The following is a 27,957-nucleotide window of genomic DNA, read 5'->3' as shown; positions in this document are numbered from 1 at the left end:
TTCTCTTCCAGTTTTGTCTGTTTCTTGTTCTGTGATACTTGACATCTGCTATCTAATTGGATGCTAAGATTAAGAGGTTCTAGATGCACTAACAACAACTGTTGCCTGTGTATCACTGACATCTTTCTTTTTCCATGATCCCTAATAGATGTAGCAATTTCTAATTATACTCAAATATTTATAGGGTGAATAATATCAGTTAATATTGGAAGTACAGTCCTTCTACGCCATGATCTATGCAAAGCATTTCACAAACACAATACCCAATCACACAACCGTTACCATCCTGTCTTCAGAGGTTGATGGTAATCTTACCTCTTCTGAGGTAGGAGACATAAGATTCTGTGAGTTTTAAGATCATTCTCAAGGTCATGCCACTGAAAACTTCTAGATTCTAGAGCTTGAATTTTATCTTCAGTCTTCATTATTCACAAGCATTTTCTTAGATAGTTATCAGAGCAAAAAAGAAAAAAGCATCCATAAGTCCTTTTCCTGAAATGGCTCACATGAGAAGATTCATAGATGAATCTCTCTTATTATCAAAGCACTATGTTATGTTTTAATGTATAAATGTATGTATTTATGTAAGATATGTTATACATAATAGAATTCTATGTACTTTTCATCTGTAATGTTTATGAATGTTTAGTATGTTATTATTTGTAAAAGATAAAATAGTCTGATACCTCATGATACCTAATGCGGAAATACAACATTTTACTCTTGTGTTAACTAGTGTTTGATTTTTCTCTAACTTCCAGCCAGGGAAAATATGGCATTTGAGTAGTATCCTAAGGATTATCTGAGGACACAGCCTAGCCTGGCCTCTGAAGCCTCCTTTTTTACTATTTTCATTATTACACCAGCCTCGAACCTTTGGCATTCACCAAAATAGATAGACTTTTTTCATATTAAATTCTCCAAATAATCTACGTGTTACCATTGTTCCAATATATGTTATTTCATACACATACTCTGTGCTGAGATTGATCCAACTTGCTGCTCTATTAATGATGGGTCTTCATAAATGTATACCAAGCAGAAGATCAACTTCACAGCATAGTGGTTTTCAGCAGATGGCAGAGATAGCCAGCCTTCCTTCCTTGTTCTGCCCTTTCCTATTTTTCTTCCTCACATCAGCTGGGCAGTCACTACTCAAGAGATCCACATTTTTCCTACATGCAAGTATTACCACCAATCACATTTCCCATCATCGATGTGCATGTGGAGACTCAGTAAGCCAATGCCCTCTGAAGTTACCAGTCTGATATTCCTTGGAATGCCACACTGCAAAAGCAGATTCTCTGTGTGTGAATGTTTCAATCACAAATTAGGCCAGAGATTATTCTCTAGTGACAAGAGAATTTGAGTAATATCTAAGGTACCTGGAAATACTTTAGTGTCTCTGCCATACAGTCCTTACTAGATTATTTAATGTTTTTTTTTATTTTTCTTTACACATTTTAAACAGAACCTTTTTTTTTTACAAAAGCCGTCATAATATTTTATTAAGACTTGTGCTTAACTTCTTATTCTCAGTCTTATGACACTTACAGTGCTTCAGAATTTTAAGCATGCCTACACATTGTAAACGGCTTGACTGTAATTTTTCAAACAGAACTATGTCATGTTTTCTGTCTAAGAACACAAAAGGGATCTTTTACTGTAGTCTCTTCCTAAGGTTTCTGCATAATACATATATTATGTTTCTTATTTCAAATATTTGCCTATAGACTATGTACAAAGAAGTAAGATATTTGAATCCCAACTTGAAAAAAATGCCTTTACTCTGCATATGTGTATTTAAGTACATTATAAGAGGATTAAAGGGGCTGTATTATTCCTAATAACGAACACCTACTTTTTCACTTTGGAGTTTCTATAATTTACTGTTAAAACTGATCTCTGCCATTCTTTTACCTAATATATTTGGAAAATGTGTAATGATGTTGGATGAAACAGCATTACCTATCTCTTATTACAAAGATATTATAGATATATTTAATAGTTATTATCAGTAATGATGATACATTGAGGATATCAATTACTGCTCTAAAGTCTTTATGATATATCTATACTCCTCCTAAGCACTATGCAAAGTTGATGTTGTGATTCAAATTTGAAAACCAGAAAAAAATTAATCAGAATTTTGACTGCATCATCAAGTGTTGCCTAGTTAGCAAATAGCAAGTAACTTAGAACCCTGTGAGTTTATGCTCTTTCAAATCGTTCCAAACTGATTTAAATTATTTCTGAAAATTTAATGAGATCAGACCTGTCTTTTAACAATGCACAGTAGATTCCAGTTAAAAATCAACCTAAGTATAAGGACCAGTTCATGTCAGTGGTCTATTCCTTTATTTGCAAAGTGTTTACTGAGTTACTTCAGTTATGAGACAGCCATTGTGCTGGTTGCTCATAATAGAATGTGGATAGAAAAAGAGCATGGTTTCAGCCACATAGTGATAAATGTCTGTCATGCAGAAAACGCTGCTATTCCTACATGCAGTCTGCAGTCTATGTCTCTGACAACTGAGAGGATAAAAAGTAGAACAGCAAACCTAGCAGCACCTCTGAAGCTTCCTTATTTTCTACAGTGTTTCTTTGGCTTGGTGCCTCCAGTGAAGTATTATTCCACTGCTGATCTTGACTAAATTTTAAAAAAAAATTAAAAGAAAGTAAGAATATTTTTTTAATATTTATATAAAGGAAAACACATCTACTTCCCTACACATCAAGGTCATGGCTTAGATTTAATGGTGTAGACCCTAGGCTTCATATATTACAAACTTTCCCAATGATTCTGTCATGCAGCAATGACTGATGAGCCTCTCTCTGAGCATCCTTGGTAAGACACCACTTTGTTTGTGATTTCCCATAATGAATCTATAAAAGTCTTGTGACTGCCATGGAAATCTGTCTGATGCAGCTGGTCCTTGTCTCTTGCCCAGAATTTGTTCTGAGTTTCTGAACCATTGTTGTCACGTCTTTTTCTGACATTTCTTCATGGCTTCCAGTTCTGTCTTGGCTCCTCTCACTTGATGTTTGCTAATCTTCCCGGAACCTATATTTGCTGAGTATGTGGATATGATTCTGACTTTCAATATTGGCTTGTGGTTCCCCTCTAAACTACCCATGAGGGGAACCATGAGTAGTTCTGATGTCTCCATCTTCACCATGACTGCTCCTTAGTGGTCCCATGTTCTCTGTTTTAGTAAGTAGACAAGAATTAAGTCAGTGATTAAATGATCAGTGGCTGTTTAAGTTCTACTTCTGGAAAAGCCCAGTGTACAACACAGTGCCTGAAAATTTGCAACAATGCTTTCCACACTGTACTTTACATTGGATTCCTATTTCTTTTTCATCATGTAGTTGTAAGTTTGTACCTTTCATACAACACACACACACTCAAACACATGCACACACATGCAAAGGTAAGTAGATTAGGCAGTGTTAACTCACTTGATGATAGTACTCATTTAACAAAATACACATTTGTAAAATCAGGATGCTATCAAATAATAAGATAGTTACATACATAGATAGAGATAGATTAGATATAGATATATACAGAGATAGATAGATAGATAGTTAAATAGATGATACATAGATGATACATAGATAGATATATAGATGATAGATAGATAGATAGATAGATAGATAGATAGATAGATGATACATAGATGATACATAGATAGATAGATAGATAGATAGATAGATAGATAGATAGATAGATAGATGATACATAGATGATACATAGATGATACATAGATGATACATAGATAGATAGATACAGAGATACAGAGATACAGAGATACAGAGATACAGATATATACCACAACAAATCCAAGACAACACATGAATTATAAAATAACAAAAACAAAAATGTGTTGAAATAAATTAAGCAAACAATCAGAAAGATCCATGTCTCACACAGATGAAAAGTCCTGCTTGAACCACCCTTTCCCATTCTCTATGAGCCTCTCAGGGAGCCAGTGGCTATCTTTGTCCTATCCACTTCTTCCTTCTGTGTTTCTCCTTTGAAACTTCCTCTGCACTTTAAAGCAAACCTTGCTGCTCACTTATATCTGACACCTGTGGGATTGTGTAGTTAGTTGGGTTTTGTTTTGTTTTGCCTGGCTTACATGTCTACTGAAGAAATGGAATTACTATTTTTTTAATTAAAAAAAAAACATGTTCTTTCTACTTTATGTTCTGATTATGCTTTCTCCACCCCCTAATTCCTCCCAGATGCTTCCCAACTCCTCACTGCCCAACCCTATGCCCTTTCTCTTTCTTTAAAAGGTAGACAATGAACTCTGTATATTAAGGTCCTCTTTGAGGAGTCAATGAGGGAGGGAAGACAAGTACAATGACATGTCAAAGTCAAAGCACAATGACATGCACACAGACACATGTATATATAAAAGCACATATCTTTTGTATACTAAACTATAAAGTATTTAAGTTAAAAATTTCTTCATCTCAGTTGATGTCTACACCCTAGAGACAGTGGAACCTGGGACAATGGAGCTGATAAGCATGATGATTTGAAGCCTCATTCAATTGCCAACTTTATTCAGAACCTCAGACAATTTATACTCTGAACATTAAGAAGGGTCATCTGCGCAAAGTTCTTGTGAGTTCAAGCTGTATACAATCACTAGGGCAAGCCCCGAGCGACAAAATCATATTTTTGATAGAAGCACATAAAGGATAGTTTAAGCATTTAATTGAATAGAATCAGTATCAGAAGAAAACACATTCCTATCAGACATACCTGGGGGGAGCAGGAAAACACATTCTAAGAATAGTTGCAGGTTTTGAAGTAACTGAAGTCTTATGACATTTTGTCTTTATGTGCGTGCGTGTGTGTGTGTGTGTGTGTGTGTGTGTTGTGTGTGTGTGTGTGTTCCTACAATCCCTCAGAATTCTCTTTACATGACTCTATTTTTAGGCAGTGTCCTGACAGGTTGAAGGCAGAGAAGAGGCCAAGGATGACTGCAAAAATGTAAATACAGATATAAGCTACGCAACCTACAGTACCTCAGTACCTCATGACTTCAATCTAGACTTGTACTGTGCTGGGTCACTGTGGTCATAAGGGTGTGTGTGTGTGTGTGTGTGTGTGTGTGTGTGTGTGTGTGTTGTATGTGATTTAATCCTATGTTAGCCCTAAGAGTCAGGTGTTTTAAGACCTTACTATACATTATTATAGAAAACAATTTATGGTTGGGTTGGCAAAGCAAGTTTTCATTTATTCATATGAATGCCCCTGGGTTTGTGGCTTTGATTTTTTCCCATTTGTTACAACTTCCAACTCAAAAAAAAAAAAAAAAAATCTCTCTATAAACAGATCACAAATTGTGAACTTCGTGCTGCGATAAAAAAAAATCTCACAGCATCCCACTCTGCCTTGCCCAGGAAATGACTCAGCCCCATTGAGCAAATCCATTTTGTGCATGCTACCTGCCTGCTAGAAACATTTAGAGCCACCCTGGTTGGACTGATAGTAACAGTGCTTCATGCAGTTCAAGTAGCTCTCTTTACCCTAGTGGTAGTCTCCAAGCAAATGAGAAGTGATTATGGCTAAGGAGTATGCCAAAGAGAAGCAGGATTGTGTTTTTCAACTAAAACTTGAAGACACTGTTTGAGAGCCATAAGAAGGAACACATTCACAGACCTTTGACTGCAGGTATTTTCTAACTGTTTTATTTTCTATGGTCTGTTGCTCCTAATCTCTCCCTGTGCTGACTTTCATAGGTATGCATATATAGGTATGCAATGTAAGTATCTACGTGCTGTGTCCATAAAGAACACAGTTTCAGAAAGTTTGGGGATTGCTTGAAGCTACAGATAGATACTTCTCACACTGTCATTTCTGCACACAAACACAAGATACAATTTTAGTGCCTATCCATCAGAATTAAGCACTTGTCATGCATGATGGTCATTGCTTTTGCAGTTTGAGTGGTAAGAGCAAAATAAACACAGACACTTCAAATTTTCTTCACAATTTCACAGATATATTCATTTCTCCCACAGATCTTAAAAAGCTAAGAGGGGAGCATGCATATCTTTTTCTTACTCAGGCATGAACTGTCACTTATAGTGGGCTTTCAAGTTCCTCGCTGCATATCTGAATTGTCAATATCACTGTTCTTATATTCCGGTGCCATTGTTAAATATGATGGGTATACATAAACACATGTTCTTTAATGACACAACATGTTTGTGAGAAAATGATGGCATTTAACTAGGGAACCAAAAGACAGTTTGCAAATATGTCACATGTATATTTGAGAAGGGATAATTCAAGTTTAGGGCACTGCTAAGTGAGGTGAGATGAATTTTATTGTTACTCAGAACAACAACCTATTTAAGTCATATGGGTTCATCTGTGTACTTCCTTTGAAAAGTTTTAGACTATGGTTGATCACAGGGCCTTTCCACCAAGGCAAACAAAACTGGAACTTACTGAGTCCCACTTTATGCTAGGTGAATACTAGCTTTTCTAGATCGGCTATGAGGAGACAAGGGATAAAGCATCCCTGCCATCCTGGCTGTCTCAGAAAAGTGATGCAATCAACCATACCAATAAATGAATCTGGTTGGAGGAGACATTGGGTATGTGTATCTGAGATGTCTTACTTGTGATCCATGAAGAGTAAATTCATCATGAAACATTTGCTAGCCCATAGAACCAAGTGACTAAGACACTGACATAAGAAAAACTCAACCGAATTCCTCACAAATTGTGGACTGGGCAGAACGTTGGCAGATAAATGATACAGGGCTCACATAGATAATGCATTCAGGTAAAAGAGATAAAAACCATAATTTTTTTTAGCACGTTGAGTTCTCTCATAAAGCTGTCACATTTGCTTTCTAAATTTGTAGTTTCAATATTCAAGGGGTTAATTACACCAAGGCATTGTTGCCAGCTAAGCAAAAGATGTAAGGATTATTACAGGCTTTTTCCTGCAAACCTTAACCTCACATGACTTTGGGCAAAGCAACCAAACAAATATTGAAGATAATGAGAAAAAGTTTAAAGAGCTACCTATTGTAAAATGGTACATGAGACTGTAAGGGCAAATGACAGGGCTGCTTTGCTTCTTGAAAAATACATTAAAAAAAAAAAAAAAAAACAACAGTAAGAATATTTTCTAAATGCTAGTTTTCCCCAAACAATACAAATGAAAGTTGTGGTCCCAGGGATGAGAAAGTTGCTGTTTGGTGAGCAGAGGGACTACTCCAGTAAGCAAATTATTATAAGCTGTGCTTACGAAAACTTTCAGAGGCCTGTGGAGGTCAGTGTGAGAGAGGATGAAGCATTTGACTTTGTCCTGAGAAGTCAGAGTAGATCATTAGAAAACTGAACATTTCAATTGAATTAAATGAATGGTTGGAATTTTCTGGATAAGAATTTTTTTTTTTTTTTAGTTAAGCCTTTCAGAAAGAGATGAATATCTATAAAGCCATTGCTCTTGAAAACACTAGTGAGATTTATTGGACAGAGTATTTATAATACTCTGCATGTTTATGCATGGTATGTGGGAAAAAATAATTACTGAAGAGGTACAAGACTGAAAAGGTAAAGTCAAATGTCCAGACAAGCTTGACAATACTGTCTCGGTCCTTAGTCTCGATAACTTGAAAGCTTTGCTACGTAACTATCTTAGCTCGGATCTCTCTCCCTCATTTTTGCCACCCATTGTGATATGACAAGCCTCACTATTGCTGAATGCTAGTCCTAGTACAAATTCTAGTATGCGGCAAGAAATACAGAGAGCTATATCCCTAGTATTTAAAGACACATATCAAACCCATCTTTTACGTTTCACATTCCACGAAACAAGTGAAGGCATGGGCCAAATTGCAACATGCAGACAAGTCAGAGAAGAGAAAATTTAGCACTGCCCTGGAGAAATACAGAAAATAGTAGTAAGCTCTACTACTCACTGCCACAAAAACTCTGCTAATGACATTACCTACTAGGAGTTAGCAGTAGATCTATGCATAGAAGAAATTAAATAAGTAAGTATTTTCCAACAAGAGTTACTTAGTTAACAGAGGATGCATCAACCAGACTAATAATTCATAATATTGACACTCATCAGAAGCAACAAAAGTATTTGCTTAATGACATGAAGCAGCAGGCCCAGAGTTTGATATCTCGTAGGGCAGATGTGGCTGAAGCGTTTTTCTTTCTAACATCTCTGATGTTAATGTTGGAACTCTTGAGACTATGTTTTGATTGCCACTGTTCTTGGGGACTCAGATAACAGGGTTATTGCAGACATCAGACAGGAAGATGATGAACAATACTTACTACATCAGCAATGCAGTAACAAAAAAAGTAATGGCAGATCTTAAAACCATTTTTTTTAGGTTGAATTCATAGGGTTCATAGTGAATTCATAGTGAATTCATAGGATGGTCATAGTGAAGATGAAAGTTTTCAAAATAACAATGTATCAATTTTGTATAAATAATCATCTTATGAATCAACATGAAATCTTTAGGAGATGGAGAAAGTGTAGGAATGGATGAGAGTTAACGGAAAAGACCCTGAATCCAGTTCATGGTACATTGTCTTTGATTTTTCTAATGGATCCAGATGTGCTGTGTCTAGTAAGCCATGCCAATGCAGCTCTTGGTCTTAGAACATCACCAGTGGCTGAGATACAGACTGGAAATCACCAAAAACCCACGAAGTACAAACCATTGGGAAAATAAAAACACACGGGAAAGAGCTTTGGCTAAGAAAGGCAGAGAACTTAAGCAGAGTCCTGACATTAAGAGAATGTTGACAAGACAGAAAGGGGACATTAAAAATGAATACTATGAAAGGTAAAAGAACAGAAGAGAGCCAAGCTCCAGAAAATGAGACATAAAAGATAAAATATCGTGGCACAGTAAGTGATGTCATTTATTTTAGAGAGATCAAACACTGAGAATGTAAAGCAGTCTGATGGGAACTGCACAGCATTGCTTTATTCAGGCATACCATAGCCAAGCTGCTGGACATCTTGCATACCCTCCATCAGCCACCACAGGTCTTTAATCTTTCTTGAATTTATTACAGAATGCTTCAAGCCACCAGGCTCATCCTTTTAAAGCTGCACACATCCCTGAGGAATTAGCTTTTGTGCAATCACAGGCCCTTGAAGATTATCTTTTCCTCTTTGCAATGAGATCCCTGTGAGCCTTGACTTGATAATGCCTCAAAGACTGCTGGGTATTAGTACTAGAAGTATGCTGCTTACAGACTCAGAGCTGTACTTGTTAGGGATTGAGTGTGTGTGTGTGCGCGTGTGTGTGTATGTGTGTGTGTGTGTGCACGCACATGTGTGTGTATACATGCCCATGCGCTGTTCACTATGCAGGGCTATTTATGTCCGTATATGATATACAAAATAATAGGCTTCACTGTGACATCATACATGTGTATATTACAGTCATCATATTCATCACCCTTTACTGTCTCTTGTCACCTCCTTTTCTTTCCTCTCCTGACAATGCCCTCCATTGTCCCAACTAGTCCCAATTTTACTTTCATGTCCTTTTGCTGTTTGTTCTCAAGCTAGATTGCATATGTGAAAGAAAGATATGTGATATTTGTCTTTAGGAATCTGGCTTATTTGGATTAACATGATAATTTCTAGTTCCACGTAGGTTCTTTCAAAAGATATAATTTCAATTTTCTTTTTAGATATTATACACAGAGAACTATCTATGGTTAATTCTTTGAGAATTTACTAGAATGAACTTTGCTTATAGGTACGCACAACCTTTCTGAAATCTACTAACTCCTCTATACACAACCAACTCTCCATCATTTTACTTTAAATTTATCAAAGCTACTTTGTTGTGATGGCAAAATTATTCTTGAATGTGTGACCTTCTAATGGAGTATGGTCAAATTACTAGGGCTTCACTCATAGAGAAAATTGACTTTATCTCTTATAGCAGCTGTCAGTATCTAATAACTCACTGGCTAGTCATGAGAGTCTGTGGTCAGCTCCACTCTCCATGCTGGGATTTGTTCTAACACATTAGTCTTACACAGGCTTTGTGACATTCTTACAACCATTGTGAGTTTAAATGTGCCACTCTACTGTGACCAGAAGTAACTCTTTGCTTGTAGTCACTCTAACCACACACCTGTATCTCTTACAGTCATTTCACTATATCTTCTGTAATGATACCCAGGGCGCAGGCAAAGGAGGTGTGATATATATGTTCCGCCACCCCTTGAGATCTGTTATTCTCTGGACCTGGGACACTGTGTTAATGTAATAGGTTACTGTGTTAATCGTCATTTACTGCAAATATAAGCTTCAAAGTTGAGGGTTAAGAGAGATATTGATCTATGGTTATAACTATGTCACTAAGAGTCCATTTAATACTATGTTCATTTAGAGAGAGGTGGAGAGAGAGAGAGAGAGAGAGAGAGAGAGAGAGAGAGAGAGAGAGAGAGAGAGAGATTATCTAATACTACCCATATCCTATCAAGCCATAGATTTTTAACCCTACAATGCTACCTGAGATTTGTTTCACTTTGTGGAGTAGCACTTAAATCCAATTAGGAAATGACTGTTACATATTTACAGCTCAATTAAACTATGTCAGCGATTTGTGCCACAATACATTGTCTTTATCCATTCACCTATTTTTGAAGAACTATATGATGCAATAACTTGGCTATTGAAGATATTGCCACAAGAAGCATGCACATTCATGTACCTTGATTGTATGCTGACTTTGATTCTTTCAAGAGATTTTTGTCTGAAAGTATTCTCATCACCTTATGATGTATCCCCATTTGTATCAACAGGACCACTTTGAAATCTAAACCCTTCACCTAAATCCTGACTTTTTCCAATTTGTCTTATACATGCATATATCTAAAACTATCTTTTCCAGCTTTTCCTTGACTGGGTTGACTCTACAACATAATATGATTGTTGAGCTAATATTCAGAGAATTGGAACAATTATCTCCAACCTCCTGCATTCTCCACTCAACTTGTTTGCCCATCAGATATATTTTACCAGTGATCTAAGTGAAGCATAAACACACCCTTTCCGAATTCTGACTATATTACACCCAGCCTTCTCTATAAGTAGATGAGACAAACATAGAGAATATCGCATATAAATAATAAAATATACTTAAACATATCACACTTAATCATAATGACCACAAGAAAGAGATGGTATTCACTTCTTAGTTTCTATCCATGACAACTTCAACTGGGAAGTTGTCTACTTTATATTATTTTAGTTGAAAGAAAAAAATTGGTAGAGGAAAACAAACAAATGCTAAGAGTAAAGAAATAGATTGTTCTGAAATTATCATAGACCTTTGAATTTTCAGTTGTAATGGCACAATTATGAAATAACTCTCCAAATACCCATTAGATAATTAAAGATTAATAAGATACAAGATGTTAGATTCAGGACCTGTACATACCACATAGATATAATTAGTGCTATTCTCCCACCAAATTTCATCCAGAAATGTTTAACGATCGCTTTAAAAAATAGTACATGAAACTGCATTCTGAGCTCTCCTTCTCTCTTACCCTTTATCACATATTAGAGACTGGATGTGAGCAGCACCTGCTCCAGAAATAACTCCATGATTCATCAGAACAGAAAAAGTTCAGCAAAATTGTTGAGTGCTTTCTGATACAGATGGCATCTGTCATTTAAATAAGTTATTTAAATCAAGTGGGGAAAATATCTCACAAATCCTTTTCAGACAAATACACCAAAGAAATCTGGAATAACATCTAAGACATCAGAAGTTGTTTTTGGACCTTCAACATTTCCTTCCATTTAGTCAGTTAACCATTGTGTCTGTGACTCCTTCTCTCTCTCTCTCTCTCTCTCTCTCTCTCTCTCTCTCTCTCTCTCTCTCAAATTCCATCTGCCTGTAAGTGTCATTGCTGGAGCTTGCATGAAAACACTTTTGATCAGCACTAAAAAGGTCTAATGTTTGAGATCTTGAATAGAAAACTTCTAATAAAAATAAACTTCAAGATCTAATAGTATCTTAACAGATCAACTGTATGGTCCCAGAGTAGGTTGCTTAAATCCTGGCTAAGCTTGGTAGTGCAAAGCTTAATACCCACAGGCTTGCAATCTTTTCGAATGTGATTATAATTCAGCACCAGCTTTGCTTCCTGGATAAAGGTTCCCCTTGAACACAAAGTATGTCACATGCTTATGTGGTAGTGATCAAAATACTCAGCAGATTATGGCGCTTGCTGTTCTTCAACCTCCAAAGTGGTGTTAAAATGCTACATCCAATAAGCTAAGCTGTAAATTAAATTTTTTAGATTGAAGACATAGTTTTATTTTATATGCCAGAAACTCATTTCAACCCTAGCATTTCTGTGAGCACTTTGCATCTAGCAGCATAACTCAAGAGGTTTAATGAAAGTTTAAAAACAATCTGTTGCAGATTTTGTGCCTAATTTATTTTTAATTGCAAATTGTACGACACGTTATTGCCTGTGAAAATAGAAATTTAATTTCCTTCCTGTTTTTTTCTTTTTTCTTTCATTCTTTCTTTCCTTCTATCCCCACCAGCCCCCAAAATTCTGTTACAACCAAAGAGGAAATGGGCTTTTAGCCTGCTGTTTTCTGAATTTGTTTCTTTATTCTTAGATCCTGATTGTGCAGTCTTTGGGAAATGTATCTCATGCTACTTAGCACAGATCCCTCAAACACAGTTTCATGCCTTATAGATGGCTGCCTGGGATCCTATGAGGATACAATTACTCCAAGTGTGTAAATACACACCCTAGTGCAGGATAGAGGACCCCTTGTGATGGTGTCGTTTTCACAGTTAGAAGTGATTTAAATCATGTAGCACCCATACTGTCCATGCAGTAAAAGCACAAGGACAGTTGGACAATTTGTAAAAATTAAATGTTATCTTCACTATTTTTATAATAATAGAACAAAGTCCTTTATTATCATGTTGTGGTTTTGTAATGTATATGTCAGGGTTTTTTGTTTGTTTGTTTGTTTGTTTTAAATTTGGCCCTTCTTGCAATATATTGGAAGAAAAAAAATGAAAGTAGCCATTGTGGTCTTTCTGAAAGCCTTGTCGCACTCTGCTGCATCTGATGGTTTGACAATGTGGAAGGATCTGAAATGTCACAACATGGGGAATTGGAAACAACGGTCTCTGTGCTTGGTTTGCAATCCCTGCTGACTTCTTTGGCAAATTTACATCACAACTGTGTTGTATTATTTATTTTCAGTTTCCCTACTTTCTCTTTCTCCCCTGCCCTTAGAGAGTAGCCATCAGCCCGCTTTCTCCCAGCAAGACTTCCCCCCTCCTTACCTGCATTGTGTCAGCTAAGCAAACTGCCATCTTAGCTAGTGACAAGTTCAGAGCTGCCACTTACCATATTGGGTGTGAATTAGTGTGGAGAGCAGGTCTCTCCTTTCTGCTAGACAGTGCTTTCAGCTTCCACAATGTCCAGATCCAGTGATGGCCCAAGCAACATGATGCCTTGTTTTGTGTTAGCTCTTTTGTAAAATTCATTAGACAGTGTGGACCTCCACACAGATATTAGGAGTGAGTGGCTTCACATCCGTGAACTGATGCAGGGCACAGTCAGGCACAACTTGTTGCCTGGGGGAGAGAAAATAAACTCAGACGAAATTATTTGCAACATTTAAAATCAAGCAGGCAGAAAGTCAGAGAAATAACTTTAAAATAACAATTAAATAAAAAAACATAATCATGTTTCTTAAGGAAGAATTGATTATCTTAATATAGCACATTGAAGTAGAAAATATACTTTAAGTTAATAACTACTATCAAATTATTTGAGGCATTTTTAAATTTTTATAAGATTCAATATGTACATAATTACTTTTCTCAGTTCCTTCACACTGCATCCTTAAGGAAAAACAACTATTTAAAAATTTTTTTCACTTTCCAGCTTGGTTCTGATAATTTGAAAAAGACATCAATAAATACCATTTGGTAAAGGAGTGAATAAGGACATTTTGAATAGATGGAAACATCTCTGCAGACACAGATGGATACAGACGAATTACAAGAGAAAGTGTTGCATGTCTAAGTATTTGCTTAGCAGAAGAAGTAGTATATATTTTATAAAAAGAAGTTGATGAAACGGATGAGTCTTTGAAACTTGATCAGGTATTAAAAGAAAGTGTGATAATGTTCTTGACCAAATGAATGAAGAATGCGTTTATGGATAACATCAGTCATAGACAATATTTAAGATCTAGGAATGAATATTTTATGTTGATAGTATTGGTATATATTCACATATAAATCATTATGGCAAAACCAAATACTCTTACCAGGACATGAGTGTTTCTGTTTTTATAAATTCGTTTCCAAGACTGAAGGGCAAGTTATAGGAATCTTCACTGTCTCCCTCCTGCCCTCCCTCCATCAGTTCTTCCCTCCTTCCCTCTGTCCATTTCTCCTTCCCTCCCTCTCTCTTTTCCATCCTCTCTGTCCCTACCTTCTTCTCTACCTCCCTCCATATCTCCTTTTCCTTAATTCCTGCTTCCCATTGCATTCTGAGGTCAGAGATTTAGGTAAAGAGAACTAAAATTTAGTTAAGCTCGGCAGAGAAAACTGTGCTACTAGTGAAAATGCAGTTTAAAGTGTAGTCGTTTGGGGTCTTTTTCAGCACAGTCCAGGGAGTCCAGTTCTCAGTTCTTTGCTTGTTAAAGAATCACACTCACTTCTTTTCTCTCCGTTCATGCACTCATTCTAACTTTAAAATGCTTGGAATCAATCTCAATTGCCCTCACTCTCTCATCTCCCTCACCTCCCCATATGTGTATGTGTGTGTTAGTCTGCATTCGCTTATTCCTATTCACACAGAGCATCATATTCTAACCCATGCTGGAATGAATAAGAATAACTATAATCTTTGTGGTTTCAGCAATATATGTATATATATGTTGCAGAATATATATATATATATAAATATACATATATATATATATATATATATATATATCAGAATAATCAGAAAGCAATAGAAGTATTATTACCTAGGTCAGATAATAGTCATGTCTGCCTCTTCTATGACTTTCCAACTTGAACCTATATACATACTGTTAGGAAATGAATATAACCAAAATATAATGTATGAAAAAAATTAAAATATAAGTTAATTAAATTTTAAATGTCACTATTTGCAAAATGTATGTGGGTAATTTATACTATATTTTACCCCAATATATGGCATTTGAAAGTTGTTCAGTTTAAAAAAACAATTAGCCATAAAAATGAAAATGTTTTAAAATGTAAATATTTGAACATAAGTAAGTATAATATTATATAAAAGGTAATAATAAAGTTGCTTATATTCCTTTTATAGACAAAATTTAAATGTAAAGTATTTAGGACTCATAAACTTTTGCATTCAAACTAAATTTTAAAATAAATCTATAATCTCAAAATATGAAAGGTAAATTAACAAGTCTTCATAGCATTTTCATACACATATATATACCAAACAAAATATATTATAAATGGTTTCTTTTAAGTTATTTCAGTAAAATGATCACAGCAAAGAAAAACACTTTGGGATAATAGGACATAGTGTATGATTTAATTTATTCTCGAACCAAAAGCTGTGGTACCATGTTAATTGGACATATTTCTTTGCCGGAAACTTAATGTTACCATGTCAGATTTATAGTGTGTTTATTTAGCACATGGCTTAATTTTTGTACTGTTTTAATTGTTTTCCTATCTACATTTGTTGCTAGCAAAGGCAGTAATTTCTGACAGGGGAAGCATACAGTCAGTGAAAGAACTTTTTAAATACCACTATAGAAAAAAGAAAACCAACAGAAAAAGATAGTCACAAACAGCATCATATGAGAAAGCTGCATTCTCTGTCCCATGCTACCTAATTTGTCTCTGGACATACTTCTGAAGCAATTAACTATCTCCAGTCCCTTGTGATAAGAGGAATCCCCTACAGTGGGACATTCAAATTAGCAGACACCTTAGGGATAAAAGATCTACCATTTTTTTTTTTTTTTTGATGAAGGACCCGACATTGGGAGAAATTAAATCATTTAACCCATGTCATAAACTTAAATGGAGCAAATTCCAAGTGCCTAACTTTGTTTATTACCTTACTTATTCTTTGACGATTTGTGTTTATTGTCTTGCTTGTTCCTGGACTATTTGCATCTATTGTATTGCTAGTTCCTCAACCTAGAACTGACTTTAATACTTGCATGTAATTAAAATGGTCAAAAAAAAATTTAAAAATTTAAAATTAAAAAAGTGCCTAAATTTGTCCCCCATACTTTCTTACCACTTTATTTTCTTCCTGAATTAGCTCTCAGGAATTATTCTGTCACCATCGAATTAACCACCAATTCCTGTTATCTAAGAGTTGAGAACCATGAGACATACCTGGTGTACCCTTTACCACTTGGCATGAAATAGGGACTTTAGCTCCTTGAAAGGGAGACATTTGGGTGTGCTCAAACTATTATAGCTAAATCACTATTGTTTTGAATAAAGACTAAAAGATCTCTGGAAAATAACTTGTACATTCACATAAGCATTTCTATTGAGAAATAAAATTAAACTGGATTGTTATAAAATTGGATCAACCCTAGACATATGTCATGTCTACTGTGAGAGTAATGGTCCTACATCACGCAGCCATGATCCACTCTGTATCCTGAAAAATGATAAGAAATATGCACGGAGGTAATACTAAAATAAGGTTTAGATTAAACAACTAGAAAAATTGTGCTTCATTAAGCCTACTCACTTGTTCATGCAAACATGAACAAGTTCAATTCCTAGCATCCACAGGATGTCTAACAGCTAGCTGTCTGTAACTCCAGTTCCTAGGAATCTTATGCTCTCCCCTGACCTCTGCAGACACTGCAGGCACATGGTGCTCACGTATATACTCAGGAACACACACACACATACACATTCTAAAATTTACAATGATAGTCATTATAATTAGAAAAAAGTTTAAAGACACCTGTAGGATATTTGGCATAATTCTAACACCTCTCTGGAGGCATAATTCTAATACCTCTTTGGATGCATAGTGAGCTTATGAATTTAAAGAAAGCTGCTCTGTTGAGCTTTGATGCTGCAGATAATGCTGATAAAATTAACCATGGCTTAAGGTCAGTATTTCCATTCTGGTCAAACCTCAGGAATGGCATATATAGCTCGATCAGGCTAGCCCCTTTCGTCCTGGGAATACTTTTATTTCTGCCCATCATTTTAAAGCTTGTCTCTAACTACATCAACAGGTTGGCAGCCAAAGTACATGACTTGAAATTGAAAATGGATCCCCAGACAGAGGTATTAATTTAACAGGCTGGCAAGCCAGGGACATGGAAGAGTCTGCACAGAGCCTTACCAACCTAAGACATAAGTGCATTGCTTTTGATAATGCATATTCCACAACGGGTAAGGAAGGCATTCTTGTCAGAACAACCTAAGATAGGCTCAGTCTGGTTTATGCAATAAAAAAGGGGAAGATGGAGAGAGCTTTTGGGGCTGCCTGGCAGGAATCTGACTTTGTCCAAGGACAAGGAAATGGGCTGCTTAGAAGGAATCTGACACAGGCCAAGGACAAAGAAATGGACTGCAGTCAGGAACCTGACATTAGGCTAGAACAAAAAAAGTAACTTCAGATAGAAATCTAAATCCCAGGCTAGAACAAAGAAATAATTACAGGCAGGAAGCTAAAACTTAAGCTAGAACAAAGAAGTAGGATTCGGGCATGAAAATGACTTTGGGCTAGGACAGGGAAGTAGGCTCAGATATTTGGGTCATTCTGATAAGCCCTTAAAAATAGTGATCACAGGAGTAATCACTGGACTCTGTTTATTGTCCTGTGTGTTCTTTGACTAACTGGGTATATTGTCTTGCTTGTTTCTTGACTATTCACATCTATTGTATTGCTAGTTCCTCAACCTAGAACTGACCTGAATACTTGCATGTAATTTAAACAGTATAAAAGCAAAAAAGAAGGAGGAGGGATGGGATAGGGGATTAATGGGGGGCAGGTGGAATGGGGAAAGGGGATAACATCTGAAATGTAAATAATAAAATATTGAATAAAAATACTTAAAGCAAAAAAGAAAAAAAGAAAGTAGATGTCTACATATTTTAAAAATATGATTCCAGTTGCAATCCTGGCAATGAACACATACCTGGAATATGGGCATTATACCCCAACTTCTCTCAAATATAGATCTTTAGATCTATGAATGTGAGTAGTTGTGACTTCAGAGCAGAACCTGGGTCAGATCTAAAAATCTGGCTACATGGCTTCTCGGACAGCATGACAGAGAGAGTCTCACAACCCGTAAGCACATAGGGTCTCTTTGCTACTGGACTGCCTAAGTACCTAAAAGATAAATGAACGGCAGAAAAGATAATAATTCTCTCCTAATTAAATTAGTCACTTTCATGTCACTGTGACTAAGCAATGGAAGGAAGGAAACTAAAGAAAACTTTTTTGGTCACATGATTTCAGTTCATCACAGAAGTAAGGCTTAGGAGAGGTATGGTGGTAGGAAAGTAAGGTAACAATTCCACATTTGGTACACAGGGAAGCAGAGACTGGACAGAAGCAGAGACAAATTCTAACCTGCAAGACCAGTCCATTCTGGCCTACGTCCATAAACTAGGGCCTTTGGCACAGAGTCTACTACTTCACAAAACAGTGCTACCAGCTTAAGACCAAATGTCCACACACATGACCACATAGGGGGCATTTCACAATCACATTTGAAGCCCCAAAGCCCAATGTGAGGATGACAGGAGACATATTCTTTATGTATCTGTCTGCCTTGATAACTGACTGCTTTGGGGTATGGAATGTTCACCAGTGCAATAAATATGCATTATATGTTTAGCATGGATCTTCTAATCTACCTGGTGCTGTGTGTATTGAGGAGAAAGAGTCAGGCATGTTGTGGGAATCTCAGTGTGAAGCACACCCACAAATAACCAATTGCAATGATGGAGTCCCATGTGTGGCAAGATCAGGTTAACTGCCAGACTGAATTAAAGAAACATGTTTTTCAGAGTCTCTGTGCTCGTCCTGTATAACAAAGCATTGGGGTGGGAGTCATTTCACCTGAATTCATTCTAGTATCAGCATATAGGACATAATCTTAGTTAGGGAACCCACATTCTCTGTATCTTATTATCCTATAATTAATCATGCTTACTATGTTACTGTGTGAAGATTTGGAGGATAAAATTGATTTGTTTAGAACACAGGATGTAGTAAATTGCATAAACAAATAAAGCTATATTGGTCTTTCCTGCTCTTATGAAGAAGGGGGAAGTTATGAAATGTAAATAAAAAAATATCAAGTTTAAAAATAGAGAATGTGACTAACAGAACCAGGGGCTCTGCTTCTTGCTCCCGTGAAGTCTAAAAAGTTGGTCTTTGAATGGCAATGCTTACAAGACAGAGAGCATTTCAGACTGTCTGAAACATGTAACTTCCGTAGAAGGTTAAGAAAGATCTGAGCACCCCGGGGTGAGAAGTAAGGAGATGTAAGATTTCACAAGGTCAGCAGTAGAGTCAGTAGTAAAGAGAATAACAAGGAACATAGTGGGATATACCCCATATAAATGCATGCATGGACACATAGTTCACTGTCAGCTTATCTGTCCTGTCTACTGAAGTAACTATCTTCCACCAAAGAACATGCCATAAGACAGGTACAGAACACCCAAGCAGCGCTCTTGTTTTAACTCAGTGAGATGAGTCTGAATACACTCAGTGTCTTCTGTCACCTCCTTCCTTATCCTCTTCTAAAACACCTGACAATATTTCTTATTTATCTATAAAATTTTAGTAGGCAAAGCAGACCAATTATGATAAGATGACTTCGTGAAGCCTGTTTGCTCGCCACTTTCCTTCATGTATAAGATAATGAAATCATAAAATCTCATCCATAAAAACATGTGACATGTAAAGATAAATTTTGGATCTTTTAAGAAAAATGGGGGGAGGCCGGGCAGTGGTGGCGCACGCCTTTAATCCCAGCACTTGGGAGGCAGAGGCAGGCGGCTTTTTGAGTTTGAGGCCAGCCTGGTCTACAGAGTGAGTTCCAGGACAACCAGGGCTACACAGAGAAACCCTGTCTCGAAAAACAAAACAAAACAAAAAAAATGGGGGGGAAAAATCTCTGTGTCTTTGTCAATGTTCTGTTGCTGTGATGAGACTGCATGACCATGGCAACCCTTACCAAAAAAACCAAAAAAAACAAAAAAAAACATTTCACTTGAGTTGCTGTACAGTTTCAGAGTGTTCGTCATCATAATAGCGAAGCATAGTAGCATGCAGACAGACATGGTGCTGAAGAAGTAGTTGAGAGTTCAATAACCAGCTCAGCAAACAGTGGGAAGAGGAGACACTGGGACTAGCCTGAGTTTATTGAAGTCTCAAGACACTCTTTGACCAGACATCACCTACCCCAACAAGGTACCAGTCCCTATTGACCAAGCCTTCAAATATGTGAGCTTGTGGCAGCCATTCTCTTTTTTTGGGGGTGGGGAGGAGTTCGAGACAGGGTTTCTCTGTGTAGCCCTGGCTGTCCTGGAACTCACTCTGTAGACCAGGCTGGCCTCGAACTCAGAAATCCGCCTGCCTCTGCCTCCTAAGTGCTGGGATTAAAGGCATGCGCCACCACCGCCCGGTAGCCATTCTCACTCAAACCACCACACTTTTTTTTTTTTCTCACAAAGATCCATTAGAAGGCTTGGTATTGGGAAGTAATAAAGGAAGATATATGGAGAAGTGGGCAATCGCTGCCGTGGGCATTTCAGATAGAGCTGACTTCCATGAGTTCAGGCAGCAGGACTGGCTGTAGCCAATAGCACAAATGAAATCTCTCCTAACATACTTTCCCAATTATGGAGTTTGTTTATCCTTAGCTAGCCCCTGCACAGAAACAAACCAAATGATGGCAGCAGGTCTATTGATTTCCCTTTTACATATTTTTAAGCTTGTTAAATAGAGGTAGTTGCTGTAATGGCAGATTTCCTATTTCACATTTGCAGCCTTTGCAGGGACAACAACTGCACTGCCATCCTGAGTTTGACATGTTAAACATTCCTAAACTTTGCCAGTGCTGTGATCGATGAACACAGAACCAGAGAACTCTTCATATGTTGTCACATAAGGCTAATTTAGTCTGCTCTAAATTAGTGGTCTGTAGAGTGGAAACTGATGTGGTTAAGGGAAAATGTGTTTAAGTGCATCCTGTCAGCCTAGCTCTGTGATGTGGCACTATTTCATTAGTGTTTCATGAGATCTAAAGCAGAATCACTGGGTCTATCCATCCATGATTATCATTTAACTTGTGCTGGCCCAAGAGCTGTACTATTAGGGAGATCATGATTTTATCCAGTATTTGTTCTGAAAACATGGTTTAATATAGACCAGTGTAATGGGACCTCATAGAAGATAACCAAAGAGACCTTCTCCAGAAAGATAATCCATTCCTCCACCAAAGACAAGGTTCGCAATCTATCCTTAATGATCAGTACACAATCTGAGAAGTGGACATTACCCATCCTTCAACTGGACAATTGATTTTGAACAGAGTCAATTGGTAGAGATTTCTCTTCCCTACCTGAGCACTGTGGTGCAGGTGAAATCTGTGCATCTCTGCTCATGCCTTGGACCCCTTATTATCGGAAAATAGTAGGAAACAGAAATATTGGGTAACTTTCTAATAAATGATACTTCAACATTCAATTTGTTCTATCTTTTCAAGCAGAATTAGTTTTAGAGGTATTGTTGTTCATTTATTATTGGGAAAGACCTTACTAACTTATTCAAGCAAGAAAATTACCCCAAAAGCTCACAAGATTTATAATGCTTGGGAAAAAAAGGCAATTCAAAACCTAATGAGACATTTTAGGCCTCATTTACATCTCTAACCTGACCCATTTTCTGCAAAACGTTTTTGTTGGTAATTTACATACTAAAAGCTAGTTATTTATCCATCCCTAACCAAAAAGTTGATGAGATTACTAATACCACAGTGAAGTTGCGATTACCCTAAAAGCTAAATACAACCATTTCTAGAAGGTTGACTATTGAGTCATTTATTTAGCTATAATTTTCATTACAGGCTGGCAATGTACCCAAACTCTTAAAAAAAAATGACATGAAAGCCCACAAATGTTTCATTGCCACATGCAGATTGAGAACAATAATTTCCATAGAACTATACACCTTTGAAAAACAGTGAGGTGCTTTGACTATACACACAAGATATATATACATACATGTATGCAAAATATATAACATATACAAACTATATTTCACTATAAATACATTTGTATATATTAAACCTTTATACATATTTGAAGCTAGTAATTTTATTGTCTCATTGATGTTATTGTTGTATTTATTTTTTTTGAGGCATGTTTGTGCAAGGAGATGTTTCTCTGTGTGAAGTTACACATGTGTATTGATATGTGTACACTTGTGTACTTGTATGAAATTGTAAAATTCACATACCATGTTTTTATCTAAGGTAGTATCTCTCTCTCTCTCTGCATCCTGGATTTGCCAATTTGGCTCATCTGTCTAGCTATTAAGCCCCAGGTATCACCAGTCTCCATTTCCCCTGAACTGGGATTTGAAGAGCATACCACCACATCTGGCCTTTTACATGGGCTCTGGTCATTAAATTCTGGTTTTCATGCTTACATGTACTGTACTGACTAAGCTCCCCTGCACCTGGTCAAGTTACTGTTTTGTGCTTACTTATTAAAGAAAATTAACTTTCAATATTCATGTAAAGGGACAGGAAGGCTACAATGAGAAACTGAAGTGCATAGATGAATCACATCTCATAAGTTTTAGGAAAATTTATCTTCCTCTCATAATAGATATAGAAATGAAAATACTGGAATCCAGAGTCCTTAAAACAATGAAGGGAAAAGGAGATAGGGAGAAGTTGACAAACAGATACAAAGTTACAGATCGCTGCAATTAATTCTGTGATCTATGTCAATCTAGGGTGAGTATAGCCACTGATATATATTTCAAAATAGCCAGGAGAAAGTATTCTGAATGTTTTCATAACAAAGCAGTTATACACATTTAAATTGGTCTGTGCACTAAGTTACTAAAAATGATAACCCTAGATTTTGTGCACGCATCAAAATACTGTATAATCCCAGAGGATATTTTTAGGTACTAGATCACAATATATATCCACATGTACGTAAACCCTCCACTAATGTTTTAAGGGGATATGCAAAACAAAAGAAACAAACAAACAACAATTTAAAAAAACCAAAGTTTTAGGGGCTCAGACAGGAAAGTGATAATTTTTCAAGTTTGAGGACTTAAATTTGGCAATCCAATGCCCACATGAAGCTTCATACTTTGTGCTAAACATCTGTAAACACAGTAAAAGTGAAGGTGTGTAGAAAGACAGATCCTGGGGTCATGCTGGCCAATCAGTCTACATGAAAGGGCAAGCCCAAGGTTCAATGAGAGAGCAAATGTCAACAAATAAGGTAGAGAAGCAACTGAAGAAGTCATCCTAATGGTTAAAGTCTGATCAATCCATGTCTACAGAGACATTAGTGCTTGTACACAATGCACACACAGAGTCACACACCTGTGTGCATGCAAACATGAACACACATGCGTGCACAAAACACACACATATGTGCAAACACATACATACACACATGCCCAAAGAGATGGAGGAGAGAAGAAAGAGGAAACAGAGATAGGGAGGAGAGAAGGAATGAAAGGGGTGAGAAGAGAGGAAAGGGAGAGAGGAGAGGGGAGAGAGGGGGAGAAACAGAGATGGGTAGAGAAAAAACAGGGAAGAGAGGTGAGGAAAGTAGAGAGAAAGAAGAAAGAGGGGGAGAGAAGAGACAGAGGGAGAGAAGACAGGAAAAAGGAGAGAGAGGGAGTGAGAGAAAGAAAGAGAGAAATAGATGGTAGATGAGAAACCATGGCTATGAAATCAAACCTTGGCCATCTCAAATTCTCCCCTGAGCCACTAACTGTGCTCTCTGTAATCAATCTTTATCAACTATTACCAATAGTCTTTGTCACTGAACAAACCCATGGAATAAGGAGAAACAACAAAGAAGAACAAAACAGCCCTCAGGAAAAGGAGAAAAGAAGAATCTAGTCCTAGAATCCGTCACAGTTTGTGAAATCTCATCTGACAACCAGATGACTCATTTTGCCCCCTTTGTGTCGAGTGAAATAAGAGGAAAGAGGTATCCTGGACTATTGTACAAGTAGGATGACTATAAATGAGATACAAGAAATAAAAAAGGAACTTCTCTGGTATGTTGTGTGACTGCCCCTTACTCTTATAGACTAATGATCATTTTAAGAGAAAAATCACTTTCAACTTTGTTGAAATTCTTTTCATTTTTTTCAGAACCTTTAATGTACTATTAAAATTTGAGCAAGCTAGATACACAGCAATACATCTTTACACTAGACTTAAACACTACAACTTGAGTATCCTAATGAGATTTATTCCAGTGCCAACAAAACAAGAAACAGAACCTTAATGGATTTGCTACTTAACTACCACCAACCATATGTTTTCAGTGTGTCTCTTCATATACAGTGCAATTGTATATAACTACAAGTGAACAGGAAAAAATTTAAAACTTAGAAAATTATGATACAGAAACAAAAGAATTGCTATAACCATTAATTTTTTATTGTTGAATTTTCTTGAGCAAGATATTGATATAAGACATATTCTTCTCTCTCCAGGTGAAGATCTGCTACCTAAAACCAACACTTTAGGCTAGGTGACCAACTGGCTACCATTCTTCACCTGTGAAAGGTCAGCAGATTGAGGCACAGTATACTGAGTTTGCTGGCAACTGGTTTACCCTGGAGTTCAGCAACTGTCTCCAGAGAAGGTCTTACAAAGGTAAGTGTCTGTGTGTAGACAGATACTTTGTTACTGTGGTTTTCTGGATGAACTCTTTATTGGATTTTTCAGTCAACCATGTCATTGGTTCCAACAGAAATGGTCAACATATTACCTCTTCTCTTTTCACTGGTTGTATATATACCTTGCTTCGAACCACTGTACTTCTTGAATGATACTGAACTGGTCCTGAACATGTTCACAATATTGCAACTAAAAATTCAGAGTGAAAGAGAGTGAAGAAAAGAGAGAAGCTATTCAGTATGCTTTAAAATTTTCATAATGTTTATTTTATTTTTTAAAAAATATAGCTATTACCAAGAGTCCAGTTGCCAAGGGCTTTGAGAACTTGTAACAATTTATGAGTATCTTACATAGTAGAATAGCTTTGGTTCCTAAATGGAAAAAGAAATGTTGCCAGAAGATACGATGAGAACAATGGCTGGTGAACTATATGAATGAAATTCTGCCATGTTCTAGCAAGATCACTAAATGGAAATCAAGGATATTTACTATGTTCATGAGAAAACTATCTCCAAATACATAAAAGCAAGTCTATCCCAGGAGATACAATATATAAATCCTGCAAGTCTAACTTTTATTGCTCGAATTTTGTTGGTCCCAAGAAACTGTATTGTAAAGTGAAAGTCTTATATAGCTAAAGTTTCCATTGAGTTTCATGGTTTGAGGTTTCTAAGTTTTTCCATATATGATACCGATTTTATTAACCCATTTACCAACAAGAATTACAGAAACTATAAATTCACACACATTTATGATTCATTGCATCATATACCCTCTGAGTGTCTGACTAGTTTAAGGTCTCTGACTAAATTTAGAGAAAACTAGTTCATGCATATGATAGAGGCAAAGACTGAAAGCAGAAATTCTATAGAATGTCTAAATGTCACAGGTATTATTGGAATGGAAATTCACTTTTCTATACATTTTCTAGGTGTTATATATAGATGGAGCTGGATACCATATTGTTACACTTTATTTCTGACTTTATCACCCATCACCTTTTTCCAAATTACTAGAAACTAAAAATACCACTATGAAGTCAAGCACAGGAGTGCTTTGGCAGATACATGGAGTCTAGGTTCACTACTATCATGAAGAAATATGGTATATGTCACTTTCAATATTGCTGGTGGATAGAGCCAAACTAATCAACTTGGAATAGATTTGATTTTGGAAACAAGTACTCCAGGCAGCCTAATCATTTCAAAAAGGAAGGGAAGAGAAATGTATAATAAAATTGTTTCAGGATAAACTGGTGTTAGTAAAGTTGAAAGATAGAAAAACTATATTGTTAAGGAAGAAGTTCATGTTACTTGGCCCTTTACAAAGATTTATCTTACTGCTTTTTAATTATGTGTATATATTTGTGTTGAGGGGAGCATTGTACATGTGAGTAGGGGCACCTGCAGAAGCCAAAGAGGGAGTTAGGTCCTCTGAACCTCTGGGGTTGAAATTACAGGCAATTGTTAGCCACTCAAATAGGCTTCTTCAGAATTAAACTCAAGTCTCTGAAAGAGTCATATATGCGCCCAACTATTGTGCCATTTCTCTAGACATTTAGTAGCCCTTTAATCATAAGGACTTCATAAGGAAGAATAACTTCATATTCCTTCCATTGAGAGAATTCAACTTTCACATTGTTTAAGGAAAATTAATTAGGGATTTTTTTTCTTGAGTAAAGTGTAATGTGCATTTAAGGTTGACGTATTGAAAAGAAATGGAATGTATCATTCTGCATTTTAAGTCAAATAGGTCATCATACTAGCAAGAAATGACACAAATGCTGTCTTTAAATAATACCCTTTACTCTGAAAACATTTGTGACTTCTTAACAGACAAAGCTTATCCTTTTCAAAGAGTAAACTTCCACAGAATCCTCTGATATCTGCCTACTTACAACCAGCTGTGTGATCACTTCTAATCAGAAGTGTGTTTATTTTCTAAAAATAGCCTGGTGAATCAATATAACAGGTCCTGATATTTATGAGCAGACATTTGCAGTTAGTTATCTGAGAGGCATGCATTGCAGGCACCTTCGTTCAGAGGCACATACCGGTTTTCCTTTTTGAGATAGAAGGATCTTGAAACACAAAGCAAAGCTACCCTCTTCCCTAACAATTTTCATTTCCCCTTGGATATTAGTATGTTACTGTGAGGAAGTGGAAGTGAGGTGAAATATTGCATCACTTTGCCAGTCGGAGAGTTTTAACATTTCATTCAGAATGGGGTCGAGCTTGTTTTGAGGACACAGCTTCTCCCATTCTTCTATTATCATTTAAATTTCATTTCATGCCTTGACCTCTTCCCTTATTAGAAAGTGGAGAAAACATCAAGATGTTTTCTTGAACCTTCAATTTGAGACGTAGATGTATAATTCTGCCACTACCAATGCTATGATATGTGGTGTCGTTGAGAAGAGTGAAAGTCTGACTTGAAGAGCATGCATCATTGTAATAATTTCTTAGTTACAAGCCATAATTAATGCAAATAATGGCAACAAAGGACACACATAAGGAAAATAACTGTCGTCTTTAGTTAGTGAAGTTTAATATAAGCAACACTCTTTACTTAGCTAATATTTATGCGCCAGGAATCTTGTTGGTGGGTAATAGAGATCCTGAAGCTTACGCCTACGCTGTGCTATCATTGCAAGTTCATCTGGGAGTTATTAAGAAGTAAGGCACCGACTTCTCCAAAGTTTACATGTAACAGGAAATGTTCCCAATATCATATAGGTCAGGAGGAAATGGTAATGTAAATATTGAGATTCTGGGAAAACACAATTTGAATTCAGAAAGCAAAAGTGCATGGACAATTTCCTGAGATGGAAACTAGCTGGCACATTTGAGGGACAAAAAGGCAGACAGTAGGATGACTGAAGCATAAGGGACATGTGGAGAAAAGAGTGAATTGGGATCAGAACAGTGCAAGGAAGAAGGGAAAGTCA

General features: G+C 36.6%; 1 long non-coding RNA gene across 1 annotated transcript in view; it reads left to right on the top strand.

Annotated features, from left to right (window-relative positions):
* Positions 1–27,957, top strand: part of LOC143434697 (uncharacterized) — a 1,324,052-nt gene that overhangs the window by 753,724 nt on the left and 542,371 nt on the right. The window contains exon 4 of the long non-coding RNA XR_013104406.1: positions 24,824–24,986. This is a non-coding gene — a long non-coding RNA (uncharacterized LOC143434697). The remainder of the gene's footprint in view (positions 1–24,823; positions 24,987–27,957) is intronic.

Source organism: Arvicanthis niloticus, chromosome 16 (genome assembly GCF_011762505.2).
Source record: "Arvicanthis niloticus isolate mArvNil1 chromosome 16, mArvNil1.pat.X, whole genome shotgun sequence".
Taxonomy (NCBI): Eukaryota; Metazoa; Chordata; class Mammalia; order Rodentia; family Muridae; genus Arvicanthis; species Arvicanthis niloticus.
This window is presented reverse-complemented; position numbering and strand designations above follow the sequence as displayed.